Consider the following 15,011-nt stretch of genomic DNA (forward strand, 5'->3'; position numbering starts at 1 on the left):
GAAAGGGAAGCAAGCAGAGAGTTGGGGACCTCATACCATCAAGAAAGCAGTGCCAGGAGCAGAGCGGGTCCTTTGGACAGGGGTCCCTGAGCTGAGAAGCTCCTAGTCCAGGGGAACACTGATGAGAAGGCCGACAGAGAGAGAAAGCCTTCCCCTGGAGCTGATGCCCTGAATTTGGACTTTTAGCCTAATTTTACTGTGAGGAAATAAACTTCTCTTCGTTAAAACCATCCACTTGTGGTATTTCTGTTATAGCAGCACTAGATGACTAAGACATCAGCCCACAACTGATCTGGTCTCTTGTCATTAGTGTTCAGTGCATCAAATCTATTCTTGAGATGGTCTCTAAAGCCAGGTGGAATATACTCGAGGTCGTATTTTGGCTCTCGTGGACTCGCTTTAATTTTCTTCAGCTTTAACTTGTACTTGCATATGAGCAATTGATGGTCTGTCTGCCCCAGCCTTGTTCTGACTGATGATATTGAGCTTTTCCATCATCTCTTTCCACAGATGTAGTCTATTTGATTCCTGTGTATTCCATCCAGCGAGGTCCACAGGTATAGCGGCTGTTTATGTTGTTGAAAAAAAGGTATTTGCAATGAAGAAGTTATTGGTCTTGCAAAATTTTATCATGCAATCTCCAGCGTGGTTTCTATCACCAAGGCCGTATTTTCCAACTACTGATCCTTCTTCTTTGTTTCTAAGTTTTGCATTCCAATCATCAATAATTATCAATGCATCCTGACTGCATGTTTGATCAATTTCAGACTGCAGAAGTTGGTAAAAATCTTCCATTTCTTCATCTTTAGCCTTAGTGGTTGGTGCATTAATTTGAATAATATTCATATTATCTGGTCTTCCTTATACGCTTATGGATATTATCCTATCACTGACTGTGCTGTACTTCAGGATAGATCTTGAAATGTTCTTTTTGACAATGAATGTGACGCCATTCCTCTTCAAGTTGTCATTCCCAGCATAGTAGATCATATGACTGTCTGATTCAAAATGGCCAATACCAGTCCATTTCAGCTCACAAATGCCTAGGATATTGATCTTTATGTGCTCCTTTCATTTTTGACGACTTCTAAATTTCCTGAAATCATACTTTGTACATTCCAAGTTCTGATTATTAATGGATCTTTGCAGCTATTTCTTCTCATTTTGAGTCATGCCACATCAGTAAATGAAAGGTCCTTCATCCACGTCATTAAGGTCAACTCTACTTTGAGGAGGCACCTCTTCTCCAGTCAGATTTTGAGTGCCTTCCAACCTAAGGGGCTCATCTTTCAGCACTATATCAGACAACGTTCATAGACATATGTTAAAACTTGCTAAATTGTAACTTTAAATATGTGTAATTTATTGTACACAATTATACTTCAATAAAAAAGAAGAAAATGCACAGAATAGCTACCATGCCAGTTTTCATAAAGCTAAGAACAAATAACTACCAATGATAAGATTTATTATTCATCGTTCTGGTGAAATAGTTGACACTAAAATACACTTTAAGCAGATGATGATAGCAAAGGGGCCTTCTAGAATTTCTCAGATGTTCTGTCTCCTATTTTAGATTGTCCTTTTTGAAGATGAGGTCATATTTGCTTTTCCATTTATATATCCCTGACCCCTCTTGCTCTCTGTTGTGCCCACAGTAGTTAGCAGTGCATGCCCTAAAGTGAGGTATCTATAGTGAGATGGAAAGTATTGATGGGTATGCTCTCCTGGTCATTATGGATTATTCCAGAGGTATGATGTTGTTAAGATGGTATGACAATTGCTTGCTGTCCACTATAAGTTAATAGGAGGATTAACTCCATCCCAGAAGTATGACCCTAAGAATGTACTGGAAAACAGCTGCTAGAACATGTACTCCGACCTAACCATAAGATATCAACAAATTCCAGCCAATACAGCACAGCATCTGCTGTTGGATAAACTTAGCCTGACAGTGGCAGTGCTTACTCATGTTGGTGTTCTGGCCCATGGAAATATCCTAAGAATCTGGGCGGAGTTGTCTGTAGATTTAAACCTTGGTGAATTGGAATGTGAGAGGAAGGCAGAGGCCCACACCAGTTTGTGATTTGCAGTCAGGAAGCCTTCCCAATTTACAGTGGTCTCCTCATCTCTAAACTGTCAGCATTCATCTAGCCCACTGGTCAGACAATACATAAGTCATTGCCCGGTGCCTGGTATTGTTGTCTAGTGTGATAACTTGGCTCTGGCAGTGAAATTCAACCTTTCATATTCATTAATTCATATAAAAGTACTTGGTTGTTTACTGGGGTGACCAGGATGAATAAGATAGGCACTACCTTCATGCAGGTGAAGTCTAAGAAGGGGAGAGGGATATTAAATACCTGATTGCATGATGAGTGATCTGACTGTAATTGTGGCAAGTGCTAAATGTATTAGTTGTCAATGAGAGCCTATTACACAGAAACCTGAGGTGGTCTGAAGGATTGGGGGCAACTTAATGGAGAAAGGGACATCTAAGCTGATATCTGAGGGATGAATAAGAGTTATCTGGGGAAATCAGAAGAGCGCATTCCAGCTGTGGGAGAGGAAAGAGGAGAAAGACTTGAAGAATTAAAAGAAAGTCCGTGGGGCTGGAGCAGAGAGAGAGGGGGAAGTAGGCGAGGTAGGCAGAAGCCAGATAACAAGAGTCTTACAGGCTGTGTTAAGGATTTGGGAGAATGGAAAGTCATTGTAGGGTTAATGTTTTATCATCTTTATTACATTGTAAACTCCCTGAAGCACAGGGATTATATAAATTTAACACAAAATAGCCTAGTAGTCATCTAGAAAATTCCACCTGCAACTAATAATCATAAACCTTTGCTCAGAGCCCTCTAGGATGGTTAACTGGGGTTAGCTATTTTAAAAGGCTTTTCTAAAATGCCAGATTCCACTTTTTTTTTTTTTTTTTCCAGATTCCACTTTTGATGTTGTTCAGTCCAGCCCCACTAAATCTTTCTTTGGTGATTAAGTAGCTTGTAGGGGAACTCTGAGTTGTTGGAGGGAGGGAATCACAGAGTTAGAGAAGAAAGACCATCTAGGCCCACCCATCAGAAGAGGCCGCATAGGGTCTCTCAGGGTGGAGCAAAGGGCCAGAGGCAGTACCCATGCATCTCAAGTCTTTACCCAAATTCTCATGACTCTAGAATAGTCCTTAAATGTTGTGATTTGGTGTTACTTTCTTTTTATTTGTTACTCTTATAAAAGTCTATGGCAGAGGATGTAGAACAAAATTCTAACTCACAAAAAAAAGACCAGATTTACTGGCCTAAAGGAGACTGGAGAAACCCCTAGAGTGTAGCCCCCAGACACCCTTTTAGCTCAGTGGTGAAGTCATCTCCAAGGTTCACCGTTCAGCCTGGGAGTGGACAGCCCCATAGAACCAAATGGGACTAATGAGGTAAAGCAGTCCAGGGACAAGGGCCAGAAGGCAGAAGGGGAAAGGGAAGCTGGTGAGGGAACCCAAGGTTGAGTAAGGATAGTGTTGATGTGTTGTGAGGTTGTTAGCCATTGTCACAGGGCAACATGTGTACTAACTGTTAAATGAGAAACTATTTTGTTCTGTAAGCCTTCATCTAAAGTGAGAATAGCAGCACAATTGGAAGAGCGTAGTCGATGTCACTGAACTGTGCATGTAGAAATTTTTGACATGGTGTATCTTGGGCTATGTATACTTTCACCCAAAAAAAAAGTCGAGAAGGGAGAGGGTTGACATGTTGTGGAGTTGTTAACCAATGTCATAAAACAATATGTGTACTACTGTTTCATGAGAAACTGTTTGTTCTGTAAGCCTTCACCTGAAGTACAATAAAAAAGTTAATGGCAGAAAACAAAGGATTCAAGCCTGTTGGATTCCAGCTAATTCAGTTTGTGTCTATAGGATCGCTATGAGTCAGAATCAACTCGACCACAACGGGTTTAGGTTAAAGAGGTAGTTTAGGTTAAAGAGCTGAAGTGGAATTGGGGGCAAACACTGAAATTCACTGAGCACCTACTGCCTGCTAGGCATTATGCCAGGCACTGATGACCCCCAGTATTATTAGCTTCATCTAACAGATGAGGAAACAGCCTTGTAGTAAACTTCTCCAAGTAAACTTCTAAACAAAGATAGTAAGTGATAATAAGAGAGAAATCTTGGATTCCAATGCAAGTCAATGTGGCTTGAAGGTAATATTTTTCCTGCTATATCATGCAGACTCTCAAGGTTGAATGGACTGGGTCACGACCCACTAATGGAATGACGTTAACCTTTGGGAGAACTTTGCAGGCTGGCTAGTGTTGCTCTAAAATGCAGGACCCTCAAAACCTTGCCACATTTCCAGGAGATATAGATCTCCAAATGACTTGTTGAGACCCTCTCCCCAGGGAAGATGGCATTCAGCACCTGCAGTGAATATGCCTACAGTGTGTGTATTAGTTACCTAGGGCTACAGTAGCAAATTACCATGACGTTGGTGGCTTAAAACAACAAGAATTTATTCTCTCACAACTCTGGAGGCCAGAAATCTGAAATCAAGTTGTCAGCAGGGCCACTCTCCCTCTAAAGGCTCTAGGGGGGGATCCTCCCTTGCCTCTTCCAGTTCTTCCTGGCTCATGGCATTCCTTGGCTGTAATCTCTGCCTCTGTTTTAACATGGTCTTCTTCTCTCTATGTCTCTGTGTCCTATCCTCTTCTTATAAGGATACCAGTCATTGGACTTAGGGCCCAACCTAAATCCAAGATGATTTTGTCTCAAGATCCTTAACTAATTACATCTGCAAAGACCACACTTCCAAATAAAGTCACATTCTGAGGTTCTGAGTGCCCATGAATTTTGAATTTAACCCACTACAGTATATTAGGCCCAAAGCAAGACAAGACAAAGACACAAGAAATGCCAACAATTCCCTGGAGGTGGTTAGTTCTTATCTCATTAGAGCTATCTGACCTTGCTGGGAGCTTCTCCCTGCACTACCCAGGTACCAAACCAAACCCACTGCCATTGGTGTCAATTCTAACTCACAGAACTGCCCCATAGAGTTTCCAAGGAGTGGCTGGTGGATTCAAACCGCTGACCTTTTGGTTAGCAGCTGGGCTCTTAACCACTGTGCCACCAGGGCTCCACCCTACCCACAGGACCACTAAAAGTGAACCCTCTACAGAACACTGATGGCCTCCTGTGCCACTGGCTGGGGAGTAAGGAGTTGCAGGTTTTGTTTATAGCTTTGTTATCCACAACCTGAATGACATTAGGCAAGACATTTCACCCTCTAGGCCTCAGTGTCTTCTCCTGTGAAGTGAAAGTCTGACTTGACCTTTAAAGTAACTTCTGGTAATAACATTCTGTTATACCTGTTGTCCTGTGAGCTGCAGACACTGAAAGGAAAGGAAGGGAAAAGGACAGAAGAAGGGAGAATATAGGCAGGTAGATTGGGCTTAAGAATAAACAGAGAATAATGAGGGAAACAAATTTGCTAGACAGCACAAGGAAGAATGCCTGGAAATGGGAAACTTCTATGAAGAGTATCCAGAGAAGAAACTATTTCAGAATCAGAGAAATATATTGGGTTGTTGAACTTACAAGCTGACAAGACCAGAGCCAACCTCAAAGGAAGTACAATGCTGGCAGAAAAGAGTAAAAGGAGAAGACAGAGCCATCTTTCTGTCCTCTCATCTGTAAATGTTAAGTATTATGATTTGAGTGTGGTGTGAGCCCAGTCTAAGACTTATGAACTAGTAACTAGAAAGAGCTCACATTCAATGTAAATTTAGAATGACAAAGCAGGGTGGAATGGTGGGTGGGGTGGGGAGAAAGAGAGAGAGAATGAGCATAAATTATCTCTGAAGGTAATAGCTGACTGTCTGTGGGAATGTTGTGACTCGAAGTTCAGAGGGCAGGAAGGACAAGGATACACAGACTCCCAAGGGTGCTGAGTGGTTCTACTGATGGCCTTGGGCTTGTCCATCATTGACTCCTTCTCTGCCACAGGCCTGATAGGACTGGCCATGACTTGCTGCTGGAGGGAGTCTTGGCAGGATTTATGAGATGAGTTCATGGGATGTTCTTGGCAAGCCAAAGCTATAAATGTACAATGCTTTATCTCCTGCAGGGATGTTTTAAGGAAGGAAAGACAGGAAATATCTACATAAAGTAGAACCCCACCCACTGGTCAAGGAGAGTGGCCTCTCTCTGGAGCTACATCAAAGGCCAGCTCTGTCTGCTCCCTAAAGTCTGCAAAGTCTGCCCTGGGAGCTCAGCAGTTTACAAGAAGCCAAAGAGGGAGGGAAGCACATTCACTACCAGCGGCTCTCCTGGGATTGTTAAGAGAAGGGTGCACTAGGTCTGCTGGGGAAACTGTCATTACCCACTCCCCAGTCTCCTTTCCTGGAAATTTCTTCACAATCCAGATAAGACACAAGTGCCTCAATGGGGCTAAAGTCTGACGGAGTTTTGTATTAGGAGCACTGGACTGGGAGTCAGGAAAACTTGACCTCTAGTCTGTAACTAAAGAGCTACAGGGCCTGGAGGAAGTCACTTCCCTCTCCAAGCTCATTCTTTATAAAATGAAGGGGTCAAAGATGACTTCATAATGTTCTTAGACATCCTCTCCAGTGGCATGGACAGGCAGAATTGGCTTTTAGATTTCAGCTGGGAAAAAGAAGTCTCTTGAGGAAAAGAATTCCATTTAGAGTTAGATGTGAATACTACCCTTCTATAAGCCACTTTCTAACTGGCCACACTAATGAATAAGACCAGATGGGATACAATAAGAAACACATCTTAAGACTGATTGAGGAGGTTTGTCTCACCATTAATGCCATCTTCTTAGAGTCTATAAGAAGAGACACCCTGTTCTTAATTTTCTGAAAGATGTTGCAACTTCATGCCAGACATTTTGCTTCTCCTTTCTCCCTCATCCCTGGCGACACTTCATTGAAAATAAAGTGCCAAAAGCCAAGGCAGCAAGAGCCCATACAGAAACTTGTGGAAATTAGAAAAAGGCAACCTCTTGCGAGAGCAAACAGTTTAGACAGCGGAGAGCAGAACGGATGTTAGCCTTCATTTGACTCCTTGGATGGATGCCTCTGTACAACCAGTACAACCTACACAACTGCAGCTTGAGTTCGAGGCTGGGCTTAAATAAAGTGTCCCTAAGGATGAGGGAGAAGGGAGAAGCAAAATGTCTGGGATGAAGTTGTAACCTCTTTCAGAAAATTAAGAACAGGCTGTCTCTTTTTATAGACTCTAAGAAGATGGCATTAATGGTGAGACAAAACTCTTCAACAGTTGCTCAAAATCTGTATCTCACTAACAGTGGTACATTACTATGTGTCACAGGTCACATTCCCCAGGAAGCTGACTCAGTGATGAAGATCTGTATTTAGGGGAATACTTTCAGCATCACCATCTATGGAGTAGGTAAGAGAGCAGTCCTGAGTAGAGGGAGAAGCTGAACTGTAATACAGTTGCAACAAATGCCTCAGCCCATCCTATAGGGGTATCTGCAGCCAAGATGCCATTGACAGTTGACTAGAGTTTGGGCAAGTGTGCTATAGTCATTTAATGAGGGCTGTCCCTGGGATGGGGGCATGACCTTGGGATTAAAGGTTCTCTTCAAGCAAGAGCAAGTCCTGGAGAGGGACTCAGCACAAGTAGTCATCCGGCAACACTGCCAGCATCTGGGGTAATACAAGCTTCAGTTGTGGTGGTTCTGGATGGCATAGCACTGAATCCACTACACTATGCTAAGTATTTCATAGTTTAGTAGGCATATTCTGTGCCAGATATCTTCCAGTCACATTCACCCTTCCAGATCCACTCTCCACCCTTCTCTGCCTTGCTGTCTGTCCTGGAGGCTGACGTATATGAGTGATATCAGCAAGTTCTCATACGCTCCTACCCTTACTTGGATTTGGTCCACAGAATCCTGGTAGAAGATCAGAAGAAGGGAGGAGGGCAGGGCCAGGGTGCTTGTTTCTCTGGCTTCCTTTCTCTGAGGTCACTTTGGGTTGGATGCCTTCCTCAGTCAAGGTCAATGGCGTCTAAGGATTGCCCTTGCCAAAGATGATTCTCTCCTTCCAGTCTCTGACAACTACTCCTTCCCCTCACCCTTCTAGTATGTGGGGATTGTATTAGGCATCAGCCAGCCTCATCCCTTCATATTACTAATGCTGGGGTACTGCTGTATCCATGTGATTGCTCCAAACTCTGCCCAAAAAACAAACAAAAACAAACCCACTGCTGTCAAGTCAATTCTGCCCACATCTTTGTAAATAGTCTTTTTTTTCAGTGCACTTCCTCAAATTATCCTAAACTGGTTTCTCTTAGGACATTGATACTTTTACATATATTATCTTATTTCTTCCTTTCTGACCAGACCAGACCAGTTGCTGTCAAGTCTACTCCAACACACGATGACCTCTACTCATGGCAACCCTGACTCATGGTGACCCCAAGTATATCAGAGTAGAACTGCGCTCCGTAGGGTTTTCAATGGCTGATTTTTCAAAAGTAGAACACCAGGTCTTTCTTCCGAGGTGCCCCTGGGTAGACTTGAATCTCTAACCTTTCAGTTAGCAGTCAAGCACTGTTAACCATTTGTATCACCCAGGGACTCTTCTTCCTTTCTACCACTCTGTAAATCAGATATTCTTATCCCCACTTTAGAGATAAGGAAGCAGAGGTTCATAAAATTTACATGACTTACCCAACTTTCAGGTTAATGAGATGGCCCTAGTCTGTTGACTCAGGTTCACTATTCACCTCATTGTAACACCCGACTATTTTCCCTCAGATTATTGTCCTTTCCCATCACAGCTCTGGAAGGAATAGGGAAAAGGGGGAAAAGTCATGGTATTCAAAATCACAGAACATTCTGAAATTTAGCATGGGGGTGAAGGGGCTAAATTAGGGAGACATAGAAAAGTGTTTTTCATTTCAGTGCTGGATGTAGGAAAGAAGGAAAGGAGATGGTCTACTTTCTATTCCTGCTCTAACCATTCTTCTGGAAAACTTAAATCTATTTTCTCAATTAGAAAATTAAACAATTTTAGAATCCATATGTGCCCTAATCAGTTGCCTGACTCTGGGCAGATCATATGACCTCTAGGTCTTTGATTTTCTCATCTGCATAAAGAAGACTTAACTATATGAATCCCAAGCCCCCTTCAGTTCTGGGTTTCTGTGAGCTCCTTGTTCTCTTTGCTTCTCTTATCCTAGAAACAGACAACTGTCATGTGGACAAACCCTCATACTGACAATTGTTAGTCTCATCTCTGAGAAAAAGAAGGCAGAGTTCAGATGGTGTTGTGGACAAAGACTCAATTGTTAGCACTACAGGGCCCTTCTAAAGGTATTGTCTGGCCCTTTGCTTTTAACCAAGAGCATAGTTAAGCCTAAACAAAAAAGTGAAGGTACCATTTCATTTTTCTTTCTTCCTGAAACCCCTATGTATGGTAGATTCTTAGACTTCCACTCCCATCCTGGGTGGTGTCTCTGTTTTCCTGATCAAAAGTAGATGGATCCTCCCTGCACAAAATATCATTTCCCCTTGTTTGCCTATATTGCTCTACAATATTGACAAATTGTCCAACCCAGGGACTTAGAATGAGAAGATCGACTCTGATGCTGCCAGAGCTCCAAAGAGCTGTCACTCACTAAAGAACCAGCCACAAGGTAGGAAGAAGAAAATTCTTGTTTCTCCCTTTCTGTGTTCCTTTTCCTAACTTTGGAGTAGAAATTAGGGACCCTGGATTCTAGTACCAGTCCAACCACTAACTTTGGGCAGGTTGCTTCCTTTCTCTAGGCCTCTATTTCAGTGTCAGTAAAATGGGTATTTGGCTAGCGTTATCCTTTCAAATTCTAACAGGCCATGAATCTATAAGGATGAGTAAGATTGTGGTAGATTGATCTGGATAGATGGCATCTTAAGTTGGGTTCCCCAGAAAACAGCATCTGAAGAGTGACTGAAGTGTTAATAGTTTACTGAAAGGTGCGATCCCAGGATAGCAAGAATGAAGGAAGAGGGATGTGAGACAAGGAAGGATGAGAAATAAATATATTATCAAGCTGGCCACAGCTTTACAAACTTCAAAGAAGCACAAGGATCATTCAATCACACTAGACATCTCGGCACAAGTTGTACAGAAAAAGAGAGCCTTGGAGAGAAGAGAAAAGAAGGAATCTATCTGCAGACACCCTCCCATTTCCTCTCTCTCATTGGTCAAAGTTTGTTCCTTGGGGAGTTAACATTCCTACTCTTATAGTTGCATCATCTGGACACTTCAAAAGTCACCGGAAAAAGCTAGACTCTTCAACCTGAAGTGTGGCTCTGCATCCAAGTGGAAGAGGTTGGAAGGTCCAGGGACTTTAGTTTATCTGCCTCTGTTATTGGTTGATTTGTATTCCCCAAAAGATAAACTCAAGTTTTAACCTCCAGTGAATGTGACCTTGTTTGGAAATAAGATCTTTGAAGATGTAATTAGTTAAGTTACCATGAAGTCATACTCGAGTAGGCTGGGTCTTAATCGAATATGACCGATGCCCTCATAAGAAGAACTGAAGAGACAAAGACAGACATGCACACAAAGGGAATATGGCCGTGTGAACCTGGAGGCAGAGACTGGAGTTGTGCTACCACAGCAAAGGAACACCTGGGGCTACCAGAATCTGGAAGAGAGAAGGAAGGATCATCTCCTAGAGCAGACAGCAAGAACATGGCCCTGCCAAAACGTTGAATGCAGGCTTCTAGCCTCCAGAACTGTGAGAGAATAAACATCTGTTGCTTTATGCAACCTAATTTATGGTAATTTGTTACAGCAGCCCTAGGAAACCAATATAGCCTCCTACAGCAGTACTGTGCAGGGTCATATGGAGCCTGTTGCTCTGGTGGAAGCAGGCAGCTAAGCATTTGAGGGGTAGTGAAGCTGAGCAAATCTGAGGAGGCACAGACGCCATATCCGGCACAGATGGGTAGAACTGGATAGGATGGAAAGGTGTACCAGATAACAGACAGAACTGGAGGAGATCTCAGGTACCTTCACTCATCAAATGCTTTCCAAGAATATTGGATAAAGATACGGAAAAACACTCCCTGTCCTGAAGGAATACACTCTACTGGGGAGAAATGCTTAGAAACAAGCCATTACAGCAAAGTAACAGATCATTGCAAATGGTTATATGTACCTCCCTCATTTTACTTATAGGAAAATGAAGCCTGGACTGGACAAAATTCACACAGGGGGTCTGTGTATGAGAAGTCTATCTGCAACAAAACTAGGCCTAGAAAATCCAGGTTGTTAATTCTCAAGTCTATGCTTAATTGACTGCCCCATTCCCAAAGGTATGGAAGTGGTTTATGGCAGGGTATGGTCTGAAAGAAGAGGAGACTGAAAACGGCCAGCAGCATCAGAGCCAATGCTCAGCTCCACACAAATTTGCCTGCACATCAGAAGGACTTGCTGGGACTGGGGTGGGGGTGGAGGTGAAGGGAGGGGAAATGTCAGGGAACTCTTTGTGAAGACAACCCATTTGTTAAAAGGAGCCAAGAGAGATCAGTTTAATTGAAGTTAAAGATATTTTAAGGAAGGTAAGAGCCTACTGGGGGTTCAGCCAAGAGGTTTCGTTCTGCCTTTGAAAATGAGAAGAGTTGAACAGGATCTGTAGGATGAGCTGATAAAAAGTCCTTTGAAGTGGACAGGGATCTTTTTATAGCCTCAGAATAACTTAGCCCCGGGTGAGGGAAGAGAGCTGCTCTCATTTACAAGCGTGGAGGGCTGGGAGCTGTCACCCTCCAGTTGAATTTCCCTCTGCTTGGCCAGGAAGAAAGAAAGACAGACTGGCCTGGTGTCCTTGTCTATCTGAGAGAAGATAAATCTGGCAGCCCTTCACAGGAGAAAGCACAGGCAAACGACCCATGGAAAGCTGTAGAATGCTGGTCAACAGACATTAGAAAGAAAGGCATGGACCCACAAACCACGCCCACCCCACACGCTCAAATCCACTAGATGGATCACGGGTTGATTTTTTTTTTTTTTAAAGAATTAGGGAGATTTCTCTTAAACCATTCATCAAGAAATAACAGAAATAAAAATTATTATCATGGATAGTTTACTGTGGGCCAGGCACTGTACATGCAATATCTCATTGATACTCTTAACAACCTTCAAAGGTAGATATTATTTCCATTCGAGACAACTAAGGCTTATTTATGTATGAGCAAGTTTAAGCAACTCGTTCAAGGTTAGTAAGTCACAGGCCAGAACCTATGATTGATACAATTATACTAAATGTTAAGGTAGTATGAGTCACAGTTAGTTACAAAGCTCATGAAGTAAAGTTTCACTCCAATATTATCAATACTCAGTTCTCTTGGCTGAACAACTTGGACTTATCTCCCAGTCATCAAATAGTTCAGAATTTCCTCTTGGACACAGCAACATTTTACCGAAGACTCAAGATTCAGCCTTCCTCAGACTCTCGAGTCCTATATTGCTCTATATTATTGAAAAGAAAGAGAAAACTTGGAGAAAAGGAACCACAGTGATAAAGAATACGCCCCAAGAAAGTTATCTGAGGTGTAGTCTAATTGGAAAGTTATTGATCACCACTCTTCACTTCTATCAAAGAAATTATAAAGAACCCAAATTATAGGAGAATTTCACTTAGCCTTAAATTTAAATACCTTGCCAAGATCATAGGTGGCACAAACAATTTACCCTCATCTACTAACCTAAAGGTTGGCGGTTTGAACTTACCTAGCAGCATCATAAAAGAAAGCCCTGGTGATCTGCTTCCATAAAGATTACAACCAAGAAAATCCTATGGGGCATTTCTACTCTGTAACATGGGTTGCCATGAGTCAGAATCAACTTGATGGCATATAGACCATGTTCCTATTACACTGAAATCTTGATATCTGAGGCTATAAAATGGAAAAGGCAAAGAGCATTGAATTAGAAGTCAAGAGACTCTAGGTTTAATCCTAATTCTACCAAACCCCATCTGTATGACCTTATAAAGACACTCTGTCTCCTCTGTGGACCTCAGTTTTTCCATCTGTAAAATGAGAGGATTAGGCTAACGTGATCTCTGAGCTATCTTCTATTGCTTTCATTCTAAGTCTTTGATAATGATCCTTGCCTTATATACCTCATAGAAGCTGCAGTGGGAATCTAAATTCCAAAGAAGGAAGGAAGGGAAGAAGGAAGAGAGGGAGGGAGGGGAGGAGAGGAGAGGAAAGGAGAGGGGATGGAAGGGGAAGGCAGAGGAAGAGAGGGTAGGGAAGGGAAGGAGAGGCGAGGAGAAAGGAGAGGAGAGACCGGAGGAGGGGAGATGAGAAGAGAAAGAAAAAGTATGGGCACTGAGATGAGCTCTGTTATGGATTAAATTGTGTCCTCCAAAAAAACATATTGAAGTCCTAACCCAGGGTACTTGTGAATGTGACCTTGTTTGGAAATAGGTCTTTGAAGGTGTTATTAGTTAACAGCAGGGCATACTGGAGTGGGGTGGGTCCTAATTCAATATGACTAGTATCTTTATGGGAAACCCTAGTGGCGTGGTATCTTTACAAAAAGAGAGAGAGAGACAAAGGAAAGATGACCATATGCTGAAGGAGACAGATATTGGAGTGATGCATCTGCAAGTCAAGAAACACTAAAGATTTCCAGGAACCTCCAAAAGCTAGGAAAAGGCAAGGAAGGATCTCCCCTAAACCCTTCAGAGAGAGCGTGGCTCTGCTGACACTTTGATTTTGGGCTTCTAGCCTCCAGAACTGCGAGACAATAAATTCCTATTGTTTTAATCCACCCAGTCTGTGGTGCTTTGTTATAGAAGCCCGAAGAAAATAACACAGGCTCTGAAAAGGAGAATAAATGAGGTATTATATTATAGAAGGGCAAGGGAGGGACTGTGTGTCATCAGTCCGCCACCTAGCCTTTCCAACGTCCTTGAGACATCATAAAGACAAATGAAACACTTTGCGAAATTTCTTGATAGAGAAACCTCGTGCACTTTCTTTCAGGGTGGAGATTTGACTCTAGAGGCCTACGAAGGTTTCCTCCTCCTGTCTGCTAGATGGAGAGGCACTCAAAGCACACTAGATCCCCAAGCCTCAGCCTGTAGGGTCTCTATCTCTGACCCACACGCCCACCCTACCTGATGCCTTCCCTACTATGGAAACCCCAAATAAAGGGCATTAGAAGGAGTTGACCTGGTTATGAAATTTCAGGACATGTTAGAGCTGAAAGACTTCAGAGATCTTTTTTTTTTTTTTTTTTTTTGAGTTCTGGGCATAGGGGTATGTGCTAATTGCTCTGGCTCTAGCTATGAAATAAATTGCTATCATCATTATTTTATTCTCTAAAGGAGACAACCCCAGGTTAGTATTTCAAAGAAGAATGAGTCACTGGAGAGGTTTTAAAGTACCTGCTAATTATTTCTTTAAAGAAAAACCTGAACTCTGGGAGAAAGGAGTTATACGTGGCATCAACTGCCCATTAAGATGAAAGGGCTGAGTTACCTGGGCTGCTCCAAGAGGCCCAGAAATAACAAGAGTGCCCCTTGTATTTACTGAGAAGATTTCCCTACAGAGGCCCTTCCTCAGACATTATCTCATTGACCCTGGGTCCCTGGGAGAGGAGCAGCCCCGGCTGCTGGTTTTATTATGCCTCTCTTTCTACTTTGCCTTGATGTGAGCAGGCTAAGGAAAGACAAGTCAGTGTTAAGAAAGGGATATGGATCTTTCAGTTGTTTACGGAGTCAGCATGTGGAGAACTACTTAGAATCCTAAACTACCCAAGCTGGGAATTATCTGGCCACTTTCTCCAGTGGCTTCCAAACATGTTTTCCTTTTATTCAAATAAAATCATATGACAAATCCCAATAGTTAAGACAGAAGATCATTTTACACTGTAAGTATAGTTGAATAAATGTCTTTAACATTTATTCAATGTCAAGCCCATCAACGGGAATAATGAGTTTCATATGATGAATAATAATTTAAAAAAAAAAA

The sequence above is a fragment of the Trichechus manatus genome, unplaced genomic scaffold (genome assembly GCF_000243295.1).
Source record: "Trichechus manatus latirostris isolate Lorelei unplaced genomic scaffold, TriManLat1.0 scaffold00041, whole genome shotgun sequence".
Classification (NCBI taxonomy): domain Eukaryota; kingdom Metazoa; phylum Chordata; class Mammalia; order Sirenia; family Trichechidae; genus Trichechus; species Trichechus manatus.